Raw genomic sequence first — 18,406 nt, 5'->3', positions numbered from 1 at the left:
AGGGAATAGGGTGGCATTTCAGACTCAGTCAACATGTCTCCCTGGTGAAGATGGTCACTGTACATTATCCCTGCAGTCTTCCTTTGTGCTGATCGGGAGATGTTACTGTGAGGCTTTGTGTCAGGTGAGTGTGTGTGTGTGCGTGCGTGCATGTGCACGCTTGCGTGTGTGTCTGTATGTGTGCGTGCGTGCCTGCGTCTGTGCTTGTGTGTGTGTGTGTGTACGTGTGTGCGTGCATGTGTGTCAAATCAAATGAATCAAATCAATTTGTATTTGTCACATGCGTCGTAAACAACAGGTGTAGACTAACAGTGAAATGTTAACTTACCGGTCCTGTTCCAACAATGCAGAGTTAAAGATAAAATGGAAATAGTGACACGAGGAATAAATACACAGTGAATAACGAATAACTATAACGAGGAAAACTAACATGGCTATATACAGGAAGTAGAAAATAACATGGCTATATACAGGAAGTAGAAAATAACATGGCTATATACAGGAAGTAGAAAATAACATGGCTATATACAGGAAGTAGAAAATAACATGGCTATATACAGGAAGTAGAAAATAACATGGCTATATACAGGAAGTTGAAAATAACATGGCTATATACAGGAAGTAGAAAATAAAATGGGTTTATAATCGAACTGAGACTGAGAGGACACAGCTGTGAGTTCAAAGACACTGAGGATCTAATGCTGAGGGACAAAATAGTGTTTAGCATCACAGATAGTGAGCTAAGAGAGAAACTCTTTCAGGTTCAACGCTAGCTAAGGCCGTAGATGCTACATCAGCCCAGGCTAAAGCTACGTCAGCTAGCAATAGCACAGAACAGTTTTTTCCATGCTATAGAAAAAAAGGTCCGCCATGCTAAGCAATCACGAGCACAGTCAGAACAAAGGCAAGCCGCGCGCTTAACCAGCAAGCAGCAGACAAAAACACACAAACCAACGAGGTGTCCTGCATTCAATGTTGAGTGTAAACAATTTGGCAAGAGAAATCACTTTGCAGCTGTGTGTAGGTCAGGGACAGATGTTGCTGCTGTTGAAACAGAGGTCAAGGATAGTGGACATGTCGTTCATAGGTGCAGTGACACAAGCGAGCAAAAAAAGGGTAGAGTCCAGTGTGTGGGTAGAGTCCAGTGTGTGGGTAGAGTCCAGTGAGTGGGTAGAGTCCAGTGTGTGGTAGAGGCCAGTGTGTGTGTGGGTAGAGTCCAGTGTGTGGGTAGAGTCCAGTGTGTGTGGTAGAGTCCAGTGTGTGGTAGAGTCCAGTGTGTGGGTAGAGTCCAGTGTGTGGGTAGGGTCCAGTGTGTGGGTAGAGTCCAGTGTGTGGGTAGAGTCCAGTGTGTGGGTAGAGTCCAGTGTGTGGGTAGAGTCCAGTGTGTGGGTAGAGTCCAGTGTGTGGTAGAGTCCAGTGTGTGGGTAGAGTCCAGTGTGTGGTAGAGTCCAGTGTGTGGGTAGAGTCCAGTGTGTGGGTAGGGTCCAGTGTGTGGGTAGAGTCCAGTGTGTGGGTAGAGTCCAGTGTGTGGGTAGAGTCCAGTGTGTGGGTAGAGTCCAGTGTGTGTGGGTAGAGTCCAGTGTGTGGGTAGAGTCCAGTGTGTGTGGGTAGAGTCCAGTGTGTGGGTAGAGTCCAGTGTGTGGTAGGGTCCAGTGTGTGGGTAGAGTCCAGTGTGTGGGTAGAGTCCAGTGTGTGGGTAGAGTCCAGTGTGTGGGTAGAGTCCAGTGTGTGGGTAGAGTCCAGTGTGTGGGTAGAGTCCAGTGTGTGGGTAGAGTCCAGTGTGTGGGTAGAGTCCAGTGTGTGGTAGGTAGAGTCCAGTGTGTGGGTAGAGTCCAGTGTGTGGTAGGTAGAGTCCAGTGTGTGGGTAGAGTCCAGTGTGTAGGTAGAGTCCAGTGTGTGGGGTAGAGTCCAGTGTGTGGTAGAGTCCAGTGTGTGGGTAGAGTCCAGTGTGTGGGTAGAGTCCAGTGTGTGGTAGGTAGAGTCCAGTGTGTGGGTAGAGTCCAGTGTGTGGGTAGAGTCCAGTGTGTGGGTAGAGTCCAGTGTGTGGGTAGAGTCCAGTGTGTGGGTAGAGTCCAGTGTGTAGGTAGAGTCCAGTGTGTGGGTAGAGTCCAGTATGGGGACGCAGACCCAGGAATGCGGGGACGCAGACCCAGGAATATGGGGACAGAGACCCAGGAATGTGGGGACGCAGACCCAGGAATATGGGGACGCAGACCCAGGAATATGGGGACAGAGACCCAGGAATATGGGGACAGAGACCCAGGAATGCGGGGACGCAGACCCAGGAATATGGGGACGCAGACCCAGGAATATGGGGACAGAGACCCAGGAATGTGGGGACGCAGACCCAGGAATATGGGGACGCAGACCCAGGAATATGGGGACAGAGACCCAGGAATATGGGGACGCAGACCCAGGAATATGGGGACGCAGACCCAGGAATATGGGGACGCAGACCCAGGAATGTGGGGACGCAGACCCAGGAATATGGGGACGCAGACCCAGGAATATGGGGACAGAGACCCAGGAATATGGGGACGCAGACCCAGGAATATGGGGACGCAGACCCAGGAATATGGGGACGCAGACCCAGGAATATGGGGACGCAGACCCAGGAATACGGGGACGCAGCCCCAGGAATATGGGGACGCAGACCCAGGAATATGGGAACGCAGACCCAGGAATATGGGGACGCAGACCCAGGAATATGGGGACGCAGCCCCAGGAATATGGGGACGCAGACCCAGGAATATGGGGACGCAGACCCAGGAATATGGGGACGCAGACCCAGGAATATGGGGACGCAGACCCAGGAATATGGGGACAGAGACCCAGGAATATGGGGACGCAGACCCAGGAATATGGGGACGCAGACCCAGGAATATGGGGACAGAGACCCAGGAATGCGGGGACGCAGACCCAGGAATATGGGGACGCAGACCCAGGAATATGGGGACAGAGACCCAGGAATATGGGGACGCAGACCCAGGAATATGGGGACGCAGACCCAGGAATATGGGGACAGAGACCCAGGAATATGGGGACAGAGACCCAGGAATATGGGGACGCAGACCCAGGAATATGGGGACGCAGACCCAGGAATGCGGGGACAGAGACCCAGGAATGCGGGGACAGAGACCCAGGAATGTGAAGACGCAGCACCAGGAATTTGGGGACGCAGCCCCAGGAATATGGGGACGCAGACCCAGGAATATGGGGACGCAGACCCAGTTCTCCCTCATGTGATTCATCTTATAACAGTTCAACAATAAATCAGTTTTTATTCTCTTTCTCTTGCTATTTCCTTTTTTATTGTCTCTTCTGTTCTGTCTCAATAAAACCCTGGTCTTCTGTTCCGTCTCAATAAAACCCTGGTCTTCTGTCCCTTCTGTTCTGTCTCAATAAAACCCTGGTCTTCTGTCCCTTCTGTTCTGTCTCAATAAAACCCTGGTCTTCTGTCCCTTCTGTTCTGTCTCAATAAAACCCTGTTATTATTTTCCTTCTGTTCTGTCTCAATAAAACTCTGGTCTTCTGTCCCTTCTGTTCCTTCTGGGCTGCCATACTTTAATCTGATCCAAATTTTACTACCGTATACATCTGTGTTGGCGAAGTGTTGGCCACCACCCTGCTTGGGTTTCCATAACAACCGTCATCAAGACAGTTGCCATCTGCTGTGTGTCAATTAGCTGTGAGAGAAAGATGCACGGCACACACACGCAAACACACGCATGCACGGCACACACACGCAAACACACGCATGCACGGCACACACACGCAAACACACGCATGCACGGCACACACACGCAAACACACGCATGCACGGCACACACACGCAAACACACGCATGCACGGCACACACACGCAAACACATGCACACCACCTGTCTCTGTGGTGTGAACGTGTCATATGGTTGAATAGGAGGATGTATCAATTAAGTGTTTTAATAGAACATATCCCCCCTCTCTCTCTCTCTCTCTCTCTCTCGCTCTCTCTCAATTTCAATTTAATTCAAAGGGCTTTATTGGCATGGGAAACATACACTGAGTGTACAAAACATTATGAACACCTGCTATTTCCATGACATAGACTGACCAGGTGAGTCCAGGTGAAAGATATGATCCTTTATTGATGTCACTTTTTAAATCCACTACAATCAGTGTAGATGAAGGAGAGGAGACGGGTTAAATAATGATTTTTAAGCCTTGAGACAATTGAGACATGGATTGTGTATGTGTGCCATTCAGAGGGTGAACGGGCAAGACAAAAGATTCAAGTGCCTTTGAACGGGGTATGGTAGTAGATGCCAGGCACACCGGTTTATGTCAAGAACTGCAACGCTGCTGGGTTTTTCACGCTCAACAGTTTCCTGTGTGTATCAAGAATGGTCCACCACCCAAAGGACATCCAGCCAACCTGACACAACTATGGGAAGCACTGGAGTCAACATGGGCCAGCATCCCTGTGGAACGCTTTTGACACCTTGTAGAATCCATGCCCCGACAAACTGATGCTGTTCTGAGGGCAAAAGGGAGGGGTGAGGGGGGGGGGGGGGGTGTTGTAACAATGTGCAAATGGTGTTTGTGGTTCACTGTTTGCCCTTTTCTCATGGCAACAGGTCACAAATACTGCCTCTGTGATGGCACACTGTGGTATTTCACTTAACCCTCTAAAGTATAAGCCCTGTCTATAGAGAGTTTCTTGTAAAATAACAATGTCTGTATTTCCAGGTTCCTGCTCTGCAGCTCCAAAATGCAGGTGTTTCAGCCTAGCTCAGTGCTTTCTGTGGTGGTGGGGCAGCCAGCTCAGTGCTTTCTGTGGTGGAGGGGCAGCCAGCTCAGTGCTTTCTGTGGTGGAGGGGCAGCCAGCGGAAAATACAGAGCGTAGGGGTTGGTAATGTTCTCTAGTTGCGCCGTGATTAGCTCAGCGTTCTGTCACTCATGGGGACACTACGTCACCGCAAAATCTACAGGGAGAGCTAAGCAGTTCAAGCCCCTTTGGGTGCTGCCATAGATTTACATTAGAAGTGCCCATCCAAGAAGGCTCAAGGTCATTGGCCACAGAGAAAATGACGTGAAATCACGTTATATCTACCGTAGCTTCGATTGGACTGATCATGTCAACATCATCATCATGAATCAAGTCGACAATATTCTGGCAAATCCTTTTCAATCCTTGTCATATGAAGAGAAATTTTAGATAAAACGTATCGGTGCTCATCAGCCATTGGACATAAACATTACACAACAAGTTGGAAATCGCAAATTCAACAATGAGTGGTTTGGAAGGAATCAGTGGCTAACTGCAAGCGTTGCAAAGCAATCAGTAGCCTGCTATTCAGTGGAGTGGATGTGTGGTCCAAGTCTGGGTTTAAGGGTCTCGTTTCCAAGCTTAAAAGGATAAACATTCACATGCAACACCACGGGCCAGAAAAGGTGGAATACATTGGCCAAGCTGTCAATCCAGCATGACTTCTGCCGCGTTCAAAACAACTGGAAAATTGGAACTGGGAAATCTCAGACTACAGTGAGTTCAAGACAAAAAAATGAGCTCCGACTGAGAAGATACGTTTTGAACGGTCATCCAACTCGGAATTCCAAGTCGGGAACTCGGGCCTCTTTCTAGAGCTCCGACCTGAAGATCACTGACGTCATGATTCGACCTTGTTTTTTTCAGAGTTCCCAGTGGTCTTGAAAGCCCCATAAATCCAGAGAATGCCAGACTTTGATGACAAAGTTTAATGACAAAATTTGCCCATGAAGGACCGCCGCGCCACCTTCCTGTTCAAGTGAGCACAGCCCAACAAGGTGAGTCCAAAAATGTATTGTATGCTGCTGCATAAATGATGTAATATGCCAGGGAGATATGTATACTGAAGCTAAGAAAGTAATACTAAGTGTATGTTGTGTAGTAAGCTGTTAGTAGCCCATGTGCCTCACCCTAATAATTTGGTCCCTTTCCCCCTCATAACTTAGCCTACTGTTCTGACTTGGTGGTGCATATGTAGCCTGTAGCCTTTTAGAGAAATGGAATCATCTAATATTATAAGAGCTTTCATTGTCTGTTTACAATCCCCCTTTATTTATCCTACGGTTCTGACTTGGTGTACAGGGAGAACACTGTAAGAACGACCCATGTTCTGAATTCTGTCGCTGTACTGTACATTTCAAAAGTGCTGAACAAATAGTTATATTGATTACGTCCGTCTTAGCTCGCTCATTTAATGTCTTAATCGAAATTACGGATTGCCTCTTATCCGCTCATTGTTCCCTTATGCCATAGTTTGTACATCTCAATTGTCAGTGGAAACCACATTTGTTCAAGCAAGTCAGCCCATACCAGCTATGTTTTTTAAAAAGGCAGTAAATTAGGCTGAATGAACTGTTTCGCTGCCAGACAAGGATCCACTGAAAGTCAAGTGTAGTAAGGATTCACTCCATGGTGCTGAAAAGAAAGCTCTGCTGTTGGGACAGCTTTATGGAGGCCCTAACAGTTTGTGGGCACCGTTTGTCACCGATAAAGTGCAATTAATGTATTGTTTAGTGTTGTTTGTGGCTTTGCTGGCATGTATCCAAAAAATGTTTTGGGGGGAGTTTGATTGACATGCTAAAATCACCACTGATAGTTACAGTGGGGAGAACAAGTATTTGATACACTGCCGATTTTGCAGGTTTTCCTACTTACAAAGCATGTAGAGGTCTGTAATTTTTATCATAGCTACACTTCAACTGTGAGAGACGGAATCTAAAACAAAAATCCAGAAAATCACATTGTATGATTTTTAAGTAATTAATTTGCATTTTATTGCATGACATAAGTATTTGATACATCAGAAAAGCAGAACTTAATATTTGGTACAGAAACCTTTGTTTGCAATTACAGAGATCATACGTTTCCTGTAGGTCTTAAACAGGTTTGCACACACTGCAGCAGGGATTTCGGCCCACTCCTCCATACAGACCTTCTCCAGATCCTTCAGATTTCGGTGCTGTCTCTGGGCAATACGGACTTTCAGCTCCCTCCAAAGATTTTCTATTGGGTTCAGGTCTGGAGACTGGCTAGGCCACTCCAGGACCTTGAGATGCTTTTTACGGAGCCACTCTTTAGTTGCCCTGGCTGTGTGTTTCGGGTCGTTGTCATACTGGAAGACCCAGCCACGACCCATCTTCAATGCTCTTACTGAGGGAAGGAGGTACATGGCCCCATCCATCCTCCCCTCAATACGGTGCAGTCGTCCTGTCCCCTTTGCAGAAAAGCATCCCCAAAGAATGATGTTTCCACCTCCATGCTTCACGGTTGGGATGGTGTTCTTGGGGTTGTACTCATCCTTCTTCTTCCTCCAAACACGGCGAGTGGGGTTTAGACCAAAAAGCTCAATTTTTGTCTCATCCATGACGGCGTAGTGTGTTACTTTGAGACTGTGGTCCCAGCTCTCTTCAGGTCATTGACCAGGTCCTGCCGTGTAGTTCTGGGCTGATCCCTCACCTTCCTCATGATCATTGATGCCCCACAAGGTGATATCTTGCATGGAGCCCAAGTCCGAGGGTGATTGACAGTCATCTTGAACTTCTTCCATTTTCTTATAATTGCGCCAACAGTTGTTGCCTTCTCACCAAGCTGCTTGCCTATTGTCCTGTAGCCCATCCCAGCCTTGTGCAGGTCTACAATTTTATCCCTGATGTCCTTACACAGCTCTCTGGTCTTGGCCATTGTGGAGAGGTTGGAGTCTGTTTGATTGAGTGTGTGGACAGGTGTCTTTTATACAGGTAACGAGTTCAAACAGGTGCAGTTAATACAGGTAATGAGTGGAGAACTGGAGGGCTTTTTAAAGAAAACTAACAGGTCTGTGAGAGCCGGAATTCTTACTGGTTGGTAGGTGATCAAATACTTATGTCATGCAATAAAATGCAAATTAATTACTTAAAAATCATACAATGTGATTTTCTGGATTTTTGTTTTAGATTCCGCCTCTCACAGTTGAAGTGTACCTATGATAAAAATTACAGACCTCTACATGCTTTGTAAGTAGGAAAACCTGCAAAATTGTCAGTGTATCAAATACTTGTTCTCCCCACTGTATATAGTCTCTGGGGCAGATCAGACCAGATTAGAGGATTTGCTGTAGATGAGATTCAAGAGGACCAATAATGAGACAGAAATTAAAGTTCTAAACTTGACAGGATCAAAATCCCCCCAACAGGAAGGAAGTCTAGAAACATACACAAAGTCTGAAACAACAAGGTGTTTCCCTCAGGCCTTAGAGCAGTTCTGAAGGGAACTGGGGATTTACCAGCGGATATTACTCTGCTTCTTGTCAGAGTGGTGTGTGTAGATGAGGAAGGAATCAAACGCAGGAAACCAGGAGGACTATCACAGAACTTTAGTCAAGTCTGACAGACAAGAAACGTCAACCCAACCGGGTGGCGCAAACAGATTACGCACGAAACACTGTGCGGAGAAAACAAGAAAAGCGCACGCAGTGCGAACTCTCGTAATACATACGAGTGACTCAAAATATCGAGCAACAGCTGACAACAAGACAATCACGCATAACACCTGACCCAAACAGACGAACTAAATAAGGGAAACAATTAAGACACAAATAAGGGACAGGTGTTATGAAACAGACAAAACCAAAAGAACATGAAACATAGAACGGTGGCAGCTAGTACTCCGGAGACGACGACCGCCGAAGCCTGCCCGAACAAGGAAGAGGAGCAGCCTCGGCCGAAACCGTGACAGTACCCCCCCCTTGACGCGCGGCTCCAGCCGTGCGCCGACCCGGAGCTCGGGGACGACCCGGACGACGCGGAGCAGGGCGCGCAGGATGACCCCGATGGAAATCGGTCAGTAGGGACTGGTCTAAGACGTCCCTCCTTGGCACCCAGCACCGCTCCTCCGGGCCGTACCCCTCCCACTCCACGAGATATTGAAGACCCCCCATCCGGCGTCTAGAATCCAGGATGGACCTCACGGTGTACGCCGGAGCCCCCTCGATGTCCAACGGGGGCGGAGGAGTCTCCTCAATCTCAAAGTCCTGGAGTGGACCAGCTACCACCGGCCTGAGGAGAGACACATGGAACGAGGGGTTAATATTTTTGTAATCAACAGGTAGTTCTAACCTATAACTCACCTCGTTCAATCTCCTCAGGACTTTAAATGGCCCCACAAACCGCCGACCCAGCTTCCGGCAGGGCAGGCGGAGGGGCAGGTTTCTGGTTGAGAGCCAGACTCGATCTCCAGGTGCGTACACTGGCCCCTCACTGCGGTGTAGGTCGGCGCTCGTCTTCTGTCGACGTATGGCACGCTGCAGATGGACGTGTGCAGCGTCCCACGTCTCCTCCGAGCGCCGCACCCACTCATCCACAGCGGGGGCCTCGATCTGGCTCTCATGCCATGGTGCCAGAACCGGCTGGTACCCTAATACACACTGAAAAGGGGTTAGTTGGGTGGAGGAGTGGCGAAGAGAGTTCTGTGCCATCTCGGCCCAGGGCACATATCTCGCCCACTCCTCCGGCCGGCCCTGACAGTATGACCTCAGAAACCTACCCACATCCTGGTTGACACGTTCAACCTGCCCATTACTCTCCGGGTGGTACCCCGAGGTAAGGCTTACCGAAACCCCCAACCGTTCCATAAATGCTCTCCACACCCTAGAGGTGAACTGGGGGCCTCGGTCAGACACTATATCCTCGGGTACCCCGTAATGCCGGAAGACATGGGTGAACAGAGCCTCAGCGGTCTGTAGGGCAGTGGGTAGACCCGGCATGGGAAGGAGACGACAGGCCTTAGAGAACCGATCCACAACGACCAGGATGGTAGTATTCCCCTGTGAGGGGGGGAGGTCGGTAACAAAATCCACCGAGAGGTGGGACCAGGGTCGTTGTGGAATAGGCAGGGGTTGTAACTTACCCCTGGGCAAATGTCTGGGCGCCTTACACTGGGCACACACCGAACAGGAGGAGACATAAATCCTCACATCCCTAGCTAACGTTGGCCACCAGTACTTCGTGCTAAGGCAGTGCACTGTCCGGCCGATACCCGGATGGCCAGAGGAGGGGGACGTATGAGCCCAACAAATGAGGCGATCGCGTACCTCGAGCGGAACGTACGTCCGACCCACAGGACACTGTGGAGGACTCGGGTCGGTGCGTAACGCCCGCTCGATCTCACCATCAACCTCCCACACCACCGGAGCAACCAGACAAGACTCCGGTAGTATGGGCGTGGACTCAACTGACCTCTCCTCTGCGTCATACCGCCGAGACAGAGCATCTGCCTTCCCGTTCTGGGACCCAGGGATGTATGTGATCTTAAACACAAACCGGGCTAGGAACATAGTCCAACGAGCCTGGCGAGGATTCAGTCTCCTAGCTGCCCGGATGTACTCCAGGTTACGATGGTCAGTTAGAATGAGGAAAGGGTGTTGAGCCCCCTCGAGCCAATGCCGCCACACCTTTAGGGCCTGTACCACGGCTAACAGCTCCCTGTCTCCTACGTCATAATTCCGCTCCGCCGGACTGAGCTTCTTAGAGTAGAACGCACAGGGACGGAGTTTAGGTGGAGTGCCAGAACGCTGTGAAAGAACGGCCCCTATCCCGGCCTCTGACGCGTCCACCTCTACTTGGAACGGTAAAGAAGGATCCGGATGCGCCAACACCGGCGCCGAGGCAAACAGGTCCTTTAGTCTCCCAAATGCCCTGTCCGCCTCAGCTGACCACCGCAAGCGCACCGGACCCCCCTTTAACAGAGACGTTATGGGAGCTGCCACCTGTCCAAAACCCCGGATAAACCTCCGGTAATAATTCGCAAAACCCAAGAACCGTTGCACCTCCTTCACAGTGGTTGGGGTCTGCCAATTACGCACAGCTGACGCCCGGTCTACCTCCATCTTCACCCCTGACGCAGACAACTGGTAACCCAGAAAGGAGACCGACTTCTGGAAAAACAGACATTTCTCTGCCTTGACATATAGGTCATGCTCCAACAGCCTCCTCAATACTCGGCGCACCAGGGCTACATGCTCAGCACGGGTAGGACTATACACCAGAATGTCGTCGATGTACACAACTACTCCCTGTCCCTGCATGTCCCGGAAAATCTCATCGACGAAGGATTGGAAGACTGAGGGAGCATTCATCAACCCATATGGCATGACTAGATACTCGTAGTGTCCGGAAGTCGTGCTAAACGCTGTCTTCCATTCATCGCCCGCTCGAATGCGTACCAAGTTATATGCGCTCCTAAGATCCAATTTTGTAAAGAACTGCGCACCGTGCAGTGACTCCGTCATAGTCGCAATCAGAGGAAGTGGATAGCTGTACTTCACTGTGATCTGATTGAGACCGCGGTAATCAATACACGGGCGCAGACCTCCATCCTTTTTCTTTACAAAAAAGAAACTTGAGGAAGCGGGTGAAACGGAGGGCCGTATGTATCCCTGTCTCAGAGACTCAGAGATGTATGTCTCCATAGCCTTTCTCTCCTCTTGAGACAAGGGATACACATGGCTCCGCGGGAGAGCTGCTCCTGACTGGAGATCTATCGCACAATCCCCCCGTCTATGAGGCGGCAGCTGCGCCGCCCGAGTCTTACTGAACGCCAGTGCCAAATCCTCATACTCGGGGGGAATCTGCAGTGCTGGCATTAGATTCGGACTCTCCACCGAGGTCGCCCCTATGGAAACACCCAGACACCGCCCCTCACATTGAGCAGACCACCCTTTAAGAGCTTTCTCTCGCCACCTAATTATAGGGTCATGAGTCATCAACCAGGGAAGACCCAGCACTACCGAATACGCAGGAGAGTCAATCAGATAGAGCTGAATTCTCTCCTCATGACCCTCCTGCGCCGTCATCTGAATGGGTGCTGTGACTTCCCTAATCAACCCAGACCCTAACGGACGGCTATCTAGGGCATGGACGGGGAAAGGTTTATCCACTGGAAGGAGGGGAATCCCTAACTCTATACAGAACTGGCGATCTACAAAATTCCCAGCTGCGCCTGAATCTACCAGCGCCTTATGCTGGGAACGAGGTGCAACCTGTGGGAAACAAACAGGCAAGGTTAGGTGCACGACAGAAAGCTCTGGGTAAGCAGGGCGCCTACTCACCTGGGGGGACCCCCCAATGCGTGACCTGCCATCTCCCTCACTGGAGGACCCGCCCCAACACCTAGCCGCGGTGTGTCCTCCACGACCACAGTTGGTGCAAGGGCCGGGTCCCCTCGGGCTCCTCCTCCTCCGTTCCCTAGCGCCAGCACCTCCGAGCTCCATAGGGCTCGGCTCGGAGGTGCTGGAGAGTGGAATGAACGAACCCCCCCCTCCGGGACGCCCACGGGTGGCGAGCAGGGTATCCAGCCGGATGGCCATGTCGACCAGCTGGTCGAACGTCAACGACGTGTCCCTGCACGCCAACTCTCGCTGGACGTCCTCCCGGAGGCTGCAGCGGAAATGGTCGATAAGGGCCCGCTCATTCCACCCTGCATCAGCCGCTAGGGTCCGGAACTCTAAGGCAAAGTCCTGGGCGCTCCTCATCCCCTGTCGGAGGTAGAACAGACGTTCCCCCGCCGCCTTCCCTTCCGGTGGATGGTCGAACACAGCACGGAAGCGGCGGGAGAACTCCGCATAGTTCGTAGTAGCGGCGTCCATTCTCCTCCACTCGGCGTTGGCCCACTCCAACGCCTTGCCGGTGAGACAGGAGATGAGGGCTGAGACGCTCTCGTGTCCCGAGGGCGCCGGGTGGACGGTGGCGAGGTAGAGCTCCACCTGCAGCAGGAATCCTTGACACCCGGCAGTGGAGCCGTCGTACGCCCTCGGGAGCGAGAGCCGAATCCCACTAGGTTCCGGAGATGAGACGGGGGGGCTGGCCGATGGGGCTGGTTCGGTTCCTGGAGGTGTGGGAACCCCGCTGGTCTCCCATCGGTGCAGAGTATTCATCACCCCCTCCAGGGCGTGACAGACCTGGTTGATGCGGTCCTCCTGACCACGAAGACGTTCAGCCATCTCGGCCGTCGGCGCGGTCGCTCCTGCTGATTTCATGGTGGTGATGCGTGATTCTGTCAGAGTGGTGTGTGTAGATGAGGAAGGAATCAAACGCAGGAAACCAGGAGGACTATCACAGAACTTTAGTCAAGTCTGACAGACAAGAAACGTCAACCCAACCGGGTGGCGCAAACAGATTACGCACGAAACACTGTGCGGAGAAAACAAGAAAAGCGCACGCAGTGCGAACTCTCGTAATACATACGAGTGACTCAAAATATCGAGCAACAGCTGACAACAAGACAATCACGCATAACACCTGACCCAAACAGACGAACTAAATAAGGGAAACAATTAAGACACAAATAAGGGACAGGTGTTATGAAACAGACAAAACCAAAAGAACATGAAACATAGAACGGTGGCAGCTAGTACTCCGGAGACGACGACCGCCGAAGCCTGCCCGAACAAGGAAGAGGAGCAGCCTCGGCCGAAACCGTGACACTTCTGCTTCCCAAATGGCACACTATTCCCTATGTAGTGCTCTACTTTTGGAAGGGCCCTGTGGGCACTATGGGCCCTTGTCAAAATTAATGCACTAAATATGGAATAGGGTGCCCTATTCCGTATATAGTGCACTACTATTCCCTGTAGTTATTGTTTACAGCTGCCTGATGCTACACAGTCTCTTCCTGTAGTTGTTGTCTACTGCTGCCTGCTGCTAAACAGTCTCTTCCTGTAGTTGTTGTCTACTGCTGCCTGCTGCTAAACAGTCTCTTCCTGTAGTTGTTGTCTACTGCTGCCTGCTGCTAAACAGTCTCTTCCTGTAGTTGTTGTCTACTGCTGCCTGCTGCTAAACAGTCTCTTCCTGTAGTTGTTGTCTACTGCTGCCTGCTGCTAAACAGTCTCTTCCTGTAGTTGTTGTCTACTGCTGCCTGCTGCTAAACAGTCTCTTCCTGTAGTTGTTGTCTACTGCTGCCTGATGCTAAACAGTCTCTTCCTGTAGTTGTTGTATACTGCTGCCTTCTGCTACACAGTCTCTTCCTGTAGTTGTTGTCTACTGCTGCCTGCTGCTAAACAGTCTCTTCCTGTAGTTGTTGTCTACTGCTGCCTGCTGCTAAACAGTCTCTTCCTGTAGTTGTTGTCTACTGCTGCCTGCTGCTAAACAGTCTCTTCCTGTAGTTGTTGTCTACTGCTGCCTGCTGCTAAACAGTCTCTTCCTGTAGTTGTTGTCTACTGCTGCCTGCTGCTAAACAGTCTCTTCCTGTAGTTGTTGTCTACTGCTGCCTTCTGCTAAACAGTCTCTTCCTGTAGTTGTTGTCTACTGCTGCCTGATGCTAAACAGTCTCTTCCTGTAGTTGTTGTCTACTGCTGCCTGATGCTAAACAGTCTCTTCCTGTAGTTGTTGTCTACTGCTGCCTCCTGCTAAACAGTCTCTTCCTGTAGTTGTTGTCTACTGCTTCCTTCTGCTAAACAGTTTCTCCCTGTAGTTGTTGTCTACTGCTGCCTTCTGCTAAACAGTCTCTTCCTGTAGTTGTTGTCTACTGCTGCCTGCTGCTAAACAGTCTCTTCCTGTAGTTGTTGTCTACTGCTGCCTGCTGCTAAACAGTCTCTTCCTGTAGTTGTTGTCTACTGCTGCCTTCTGCTAAACAGTCTCTTCCTGTAGTTGTTGTCTACTGCTGCCTTCTGCTAAACAGTCTCTTCCTGTAGTTGTTGTCTACTGCTTCCTACTGCTAAACAGTCTCTTCCTGTAGTTGTTGTCTACTGCTGCCTGCTGTCACACAGTCTCTTCCTGTAGTTGTTGTCTACTGCTGCCTTCTGCTAAACAGTCTCTTCCTGTAGTTGTTGTCTACTGCTTCCTTCTGCTAAACAGTCTCTTCCTGTAGTTGTTGTCTACTGCTGCCTGCTGCTAAACAGTCTCTTCCTGTAGTTGTTGTCTACTGCTGCCTTCTGCTAAACAGTCTCTTCCTGTAGTTGTTGTCTACTGCTGCCTTCTGCTAAACAGTCTCTTCCTGTAGTTGTTGTCTACTGCTGCCTTCTGCTAAACAGTCTCTTCCTGTAGTTGTTGTCTACTGCTGCCTTCTGCTAAACAGTGTCTTCCTGTAGTTGTTGTCTACTGCTGCCTTCTGCTAAACAGTCTCTTCCTGTAGTTGTTGTCTACTGCTGCCTTCTGCTAAACAGTCTCTTCCTGTAGTTGTTGTCTACTGCTGCCTTCTGCTAAACAGTGTCTTCCTGTAGTTGTTGTCTACTGCTGCCTTCTGCTAAACAGTCTCTTCCTGTAGTTGTTGTCTACTGCTGCCTTCTGCTAAACAGTCTCTTCCTGTAGTTGTTGTCTACTGCTGTCTTCTGCTAAACAGTCTCTTCCTGTAGTTGTTGTCTACTGCTGCCTTCTGCTAAACAGTCTCTTCCTGTAGTTGTTGTCTACTGCTGCCTTCTGCTAAACAGTCTCTTCCTGTAGTTGTTGTCTACTGCTGCCTTCTGCTAAACAGTCTCTTCCTGTAGTTGTTGTCTACTGCTGCCTTCTGCTAAACAGTCTCTTCCTGTAGTTGTTGTCTACTGCTGCCTGCTGCTAAACAGTCTCTTCCTGTAGTTGTTGTCTACTTCTGCTAAACAGTCTCTTCCTGTAGTTGTTGTCTACTGCTGCCTTCTGCTAAACAGTCTCTTCCTGTAGTTGTTGTCTACTGCTGCCTTCTGCTAAACAGTCTCTTCCTGTAGTTGTTGTCTACTGCTGCCTTCTGCTAAACAGTCTCTTCCTGTAGTTGTTGTCTACTGCTGCCTTCTGCTAAACAGTCTCTTCCTGTAGTTGTTGTCTACTGCTGCCTGATGCTAAACAGTCTCTTCCTGTAGTTGTTGTCTACTGCTGCCTGATGCTAAACAGTCTCTTCCTGTAGTTGTTGTATACTGCTGCCTTCTGCTACACAGTCTCTTCCTGTAGTTGTTGTCTACTGCTGCCTGCTGCTAAACAGTCTCTTCCTGTAGTTGTTGTCTACTGCTGCCTTCTGCTAAACAGTCTCTTCCTGTAGTTGTTGTCTACTGCTGCCTTCTGCTAAACAGTCTCTTCTGTAGTTGTTGTCTACTGCTGCCTTCTGCTAAACAGTCTCTTCCTGTAGTTGTTGTCTACTGCTGCCTTCTGCTACACAGTCTCTTCCTGTAGTTGTTGTCTACTGCTGCCTTCTGCTAAACAGTCTCTTCCTGTAGTTGTTGTCTACTGCTGCCTTCTGCTAAACAGTCTCTTCCTGTAGTTGTTGTCTATTGCTGCCTTCTGCTAAACAGTCTCTTCCTGTAGTTGTTGTCTACTGCTGCCTTCTGCTAAACAGTCTCTTCCTGTAGTTGTTGTCTACTGCTGCCTCCTGCTAAACAGTCTCTTCCTGTAGTTGTTGTCTACTGCTGCCTTCTGCTAAACAGTCTCTTCCTGTAGTTGTTTGTCTACTGCTGCCTGCTGCTAAACAGTCTCTTCCTGTAGTTGTTGTCTACTGCTGCCTTCTGCTAAACAGTCTCTTCCTGTAGTTGTTGTCTACTGCTGCCTGCTGCTAAACAGTCTCTTCCTGTAGTTGTTGTCTACTGCTGCCTTCTGCTAAACAGTCTCTTCCTGTAGTTGTTGTCTACTGCTGCCTTCTGCTAAACAGTCTCTTCCTGTAGTTGTTGTCTACTGCTGCCTGCTGCTAAACAGTCTCTTCCTGTAGTTGTTGTCTACTGCTGCCTTCTGCTAAACAGTCTCTTCCTGTAGTTGTTGTCTACTGCTGCCTTCTGCTAAACAGTCTCTTCCTGTAGTTGTTGTCTACTGCTGCCTTCTGCTAAACATCTCTTTCTGTAGTTGTTGTCTACTGCTGCCTTCTGCTAAACAGTCTCTTCCTGTAGTTGTTGTCTACTGCTGCCTTCTGCTAAACAGTCTCTTCCTGTAGTTGTTGTCTACTGCTGCCTTCTGCTAAACAGTATCTTCCTGTAGTTGTTGTCTACTGCTGCCTTCTGCTAAACAGTCTCTTCCTGTAGTTGTTGTCTACTGCTGCCTTCTGCTAAACATCTCTTCCTGTAGTTGTTGTCTACTGCTGCCTTCTGCTAAACAGTCTCTTCCTGTAGTTGTTGTCTACTGCTGCCTTCTGCTAAACAGTCTCTTCCTGTAGTTGTTGTCTACTGCTGCCTTCTGCTAAACAGTCTCTTCCTGTAGTTGTTGTCTACTGCTGCCTGATGCTAAACAGTCTCTTCCTGTAGTTGTTGTCTACTGCTGCCTGATGCTAAACAGTCTCTTCCTGTAGTTGTTGTATACTGCTGCCTTCTGCTACACAGTCTCTTCCTGTAGTTGTTGTCTACTGCTGCCTGCTGCTAAACAGTCTCTTCCTGTAGTTGTTGTCTACTGCTGCCTTCTGCTAAACAGTCTCTTCCTGTAGTTGTTGTCTACTGCTGCCTTCTGCTAAACAGTCTCTTCCTGTAGTTGTTGTCTACTGCTGCCTTCTGCTAAACAGTCTCTTCCTGTAGTTGTTGTCTACTGCTGCCTTCTGCTACACAGTCTCTTCCTGTAGTTGTTGTCTACTGCTGCCTTCTGCTAAACAGTCTCTTCCTGTAGTTGTTGTCTACTGCTGCCTTCTGCTAAACAGTCTCTTCCTGTAGTTGTTGTCTATTGCTGCCTTCTGCTAAACAGTCTCTTCCTGTAGTTGTTGTCTACTGCTGCCTTCTGCTAAACAGTCTCTTCCTGTAGTTGTTGTCTACTGCTGCCTCCTGCTAAACAGTCTCTTCCTGTAGTTGTTGTCTACTGCTGCCTTCTGCTAAACAGTCTCTTCCTGTAGTTGTTGTCTACTGCTGCCTGCTGCTAAACAGTCTCTTCCTGTAGTTGTTGTCTACTGCTGCCTCCTGCTAAACAGTCTCTTCCTGTAGTTGTTGTCTACTGCTGCCTGCTGCTAAACAGTCTCTTCCTGTAGTTGTTGTCTACTGCTGCCTTCTGCTAAACAGTCTCTTCCTGTAGTTGTTGTCTACTGCTGCCTTCTGCTAAACAGTCTCTTCCTGTAGTTGTTGTCTACTGCTGCCTTCTGCTAAACAGTCTCTTCCTGTAGTTGTTGTCTACTGCTGCCTGCTGCTAAACAGTCTCTTCCTGTAGTTGTTGTCTACTGCTGCCTTCTGCTAAACAGTCTCTTCCTGTAGTTGTTGTCTACTGCTGCCTTCTGCTAAACAGTCTCTTCCTGTAGTTGTTGTCTACTGCTGCCTGCTGCTAAACAGTCTCTTCCTGTAGTTGTTGTCTACTGCTGCCTTCTGCTAAACAGTCTCTTCCTGTAGTTGTTGTCTACTGCTGCCTTCTGCTAAACAGTCTCTTCCTGTAGTTGTTGTCTACTGCTGCCTTCTGCTAAACATCTCTTCCTGTAGTTGTTGTCTACTGCTGCCTTCTGCTAAACAGTCTCTTCCTGTAGTTGTTGTCTACTGCTGCCTTCTGCTAAACAG

The sequence above is a fragment of the Coregonus lavaretus genome (assembly GCF_964263955.1).
Source record: "Coregonus lavaretus genome assembly, contig: HAP1_SCAFFOLD_713, whole genome shotgun sequence".
Taxonomy (NCBI): Eukaryota; Metazoa; Chordata; class Actinopteri; order Salmoniformes; family Salmonidae; genus Coregonus; species Coregonus lavaretus.
The sequence above is the reverse complement of the archived record's forward strand: the minus strand, read 5'-3'. Positions refer to the sequence as shown.